Here is a 3,676-nt window from a genome sequence, read left to right on the forward strand (position 1 = left end):
AGAGCGAGAGGGAGCGAGAGGGAGTGAGAGGGAGTGAGGCATCACTTCTCCTGCTTTCTGTGGCCTACATTACAGGGCCCAATCACTTAAACAAACAGTACCCCCCCCCTTCCTTCCTGCTCATCATCATATCATCATCATTATCATCATCACTGGCTCTGTATCCAGCTGCCTAAGCAAAGCTCAGTGTAATTGACCAGAAAACCCTTTCCCTTAGATACTCAAAAACACATGACGTCATTTCAATCCGGTATGAATCTGCCAGTTCTGTCATTTTTACTGTCCGACAGTAATAACTGTAAAACACCTTCAATCCGGTATGAATCTGCCACTTCTGTCATTTTTGCAGTCCGACAGTAATAACTGTAAAACTCCTTCAATCCGGTATGAATCTACTAGTTCTGGCATTTTTGCAGTCCGACAGTAATAACTGTAAAACGCCTTCAATCCGGTATGAATCTGCCACTTCTGTCATTTTTACAGTCCGACAGTAATAACTGTAAAACGCCTTCAATCCGGTATGAATCTGCCACTTCTGTCATTTTTACAGTCCGACAGTAATAACTGTAAAACGCCTTCAATCCGGTATGAATCTGCCACTTCTGTCATTTTTACAGTCCGACAGTAATAACTGTAAAACGCCTTCAATCCGGTATGAATCTGCCACTTCTAGCATTTTTGCAGTCCGACAGTAATAACTGTAAAACGCCTTCAATCCGGTATGAATCGGCCAGTTCTGTCATTTTTACAGTCCGACAGTAATAACTGTAAAACGCCTTCAATCTGGTATGAATCTGCCACTTCTGTCATTTTTACAGTCTGACAGTAATAACTGTAAAACGCCTTCAATCCGGTATGAATCTGCCAGTTCTGTCATTTTTACAGTCTGACAGTAATAACTGTAAAACGCCTTCAATCCGGTATGAATCTGCCACTTCTGTCATTTTTACAGTCTGACAGTAATAACTGTAAAACGCCTTCAATCCGGTATGAATCTGCCAGTTCTGTCATTTTTACAGTCTGACAGTAATAACTGTAAAACGCCTTCAATCTGGTATGAATCTGCCACTTCTGTCATTTTTACAGTCTGACAGTAATAACTGTAAAACGCCTTCAATCCGGTATGAATCTGCCACTTCTGTCATTTTTACAGTCTGACAGTAATAACTGTAAAACTCCTTCAATCCGGTATGAATCTGCCACTTCTGGCATTTTTACTGTCCGACAGTAATAACTGTAAAACGCCTTCAATCTGGTATGAATCTGCCACTTCTGTCATTTTTACAGTCCGACAGTAATAACTGTGGAGCGCCTTCAATCCGGTATGAATCTGCCAGTTCTGTCATTTTTACAGTCCGACTGTAATAACTGTGGAGCGCCTTCAATCCGGTATGAATCTGCCAGTTCTGTCATTTTTACAGTCCGACAGTAATAACTGTGGAGTTCCTTCAATCCGGTATGAATCTGCCAGTTCTGTCATTTTTACAGTCCGACTGTAATAACTGTGGAGCTCCTTCAATCCGGTATGAATCTGCCACTTCTGTCATTTTTACAGTCCGACTGTAATAACTGTGGAGCGCCTTCAATCCGGTATGAATCTGCCAGTTCAAAAGAACGTATTGTGGCCATTTTTCCTTCCGTTCCTGCTCGGCTGGCTGGAGACAGTGAGCCTCTATGAGGGAAGGAGCGGTGAAACCACAATTCACCAGTAACCTGAGAGCCATGTTTACAGTGGTGCTGCATGTCGAATATATCAAAGTCTGACTGAGTGGATGTGTGTATTTACAGAGGCTACTCGCTTTAGGTCCTGGATGTAGCCTGTTGAACCAAGTTAGAATAACAAAAACTCAACAGAACCCAGTAGTGTACACACACACACACACACACACACACACACACACTGTCCTTCCCATCAGGAAGGTTCTGTTTACTGTAGCTCTTGACCAGCAGTGAGGAACTGTGCTCAGTTCTCCAGCCTTCACTGTTCTTCACCGTGAGACAGGGGTGTTAAACCTAATCTGTCCATTTAGGTGAGTGTCTTCTGTCTCACACCCTTTTGGTCAGTCTCACTCTCTCTCTCTCTTTCTCCCCTTTTCACTTGCATACTGGTGCTGTGTCTCACATTGAGAACTTTCACAATGTAGCACAGAGTATATACATTAATATAGTATATTGTATATATAGTACAGAATATAGTACATAGTATGTAATGTAAGAATGTAGTACATAGTATATATGGTAAGAATATAGTACCTAATGTATAGTGTTTTAGTATGGTATATAGTATACATAGTACAGAATATTGTACAAAGTATATAATGCAAGAATATAGTTCATGTATAGGGTATTCATATAGTATATTGTGTATATAGTACAGAATATAGTAAATAGTGTATTTATATAGGATATTGTGTATATAGCAGAGAATATAGTACATCGTATATCATGTAAGAATATAGTTCATAATGTATAGTGTATTCATATATTATATAGAATATATCGTACAGAATATAGTACATCGTATATCATGTAAGAATATAGTTCATAATGTATAGTGTATTCATATAGTACATTGTATATGTATTAATATAGTATATTATATATATATAGTACAGAATATAGTACATAGTATATAATGTAAGAATATAGTTCATAATGTATAGTGTATTCATATATTATATAGAATATATCGTACAGAATATAGTACATAGTATATAATGTAAGAATCTAGTACACAGTGTAAAATGGAAGAAAATATTATATAGTGTAAGATTATAATGCATAGTGTACAATCCAAGAATATACAATAGTACATAGTGTATATAGTAAAAGAACAGTAAATAGTCCCACGGTTTGCGTAGCCTGTGGGTGTGGTCTGGATTGAGATGCAGTGCCTCTCTCTCTCCTTCTCAGTCACATACTCTCTCACCCGCTGACCTTCTTCCCGTCAGTTCTTGGCCATCTCGCCACCTCGTCGCTGTCGCTGTTGCCAGCTTTTGTCTGGATGTGGGTTCGGTGACAAAGCCACGGGCCTCCTCTCTCCCCTTCTCACACTTTCCCATAGCCTCTCCTGACCCATTCCGATCCATCACGCCCCCTCGCTGCAGTTTCACTCCAGCCAACTGGCCAAGACTGCGGTCATCCTCCGTCCTAATGGACACCAGAAGCCCCGGGGTGTCCACCAAAAGAGAAGCACACTCGCCCTAGTGTACTCACCTTTTTACTGGGCTGTTTGCGTGTACTGGCTTTTAATGGGGAGTATAGTGTATACCCCAAGTATCCTCACTGGGCTATATCTAAACTGGGTTGTTTGCGTATAATTAATGGTATGCATAATGGTAAGTTTAGCATATACCCCCAGTATCCTTACCTGTTTACTGGACTGTTTGCGTATTCTGGCTTCCAATGGTGAGATTAGTATAAACCACAAGTATATTTACTGGGCTATATCCAAACTGGGTTGTTTGTGTGTAATTAATGATATGCATAATGGTGAGTTTAGCGTATACCCCCAGTATACTCACTTATTTTACTGGGCTATTTGTGTATACTGGCTTCTAACGGCCAGTTTAGTGTATACCCCAAGTATCCTCACCCATTTACTGGTCTGTTAGTGTAGTGTACTGCCTTCTAGAGGTCAGTTTAGTGTATACCCTAAGTATCCTCACTTTTTTGT

This window comes from Salminus brasiliensis, chromosome 25 (assembly GCF_030463535.1).
Source record: "Salminus brasiliensis chromosome 25, fSalBra1.hap2, whole genome shotgun sequence".
NCBI classification, from domain to species: domain Eukaryota; kingdom Metazoa; phylum Chordata; class Actinopteri; order Characiformes; family Bryconidae; genus Salminus; species Salminus brasiliensis.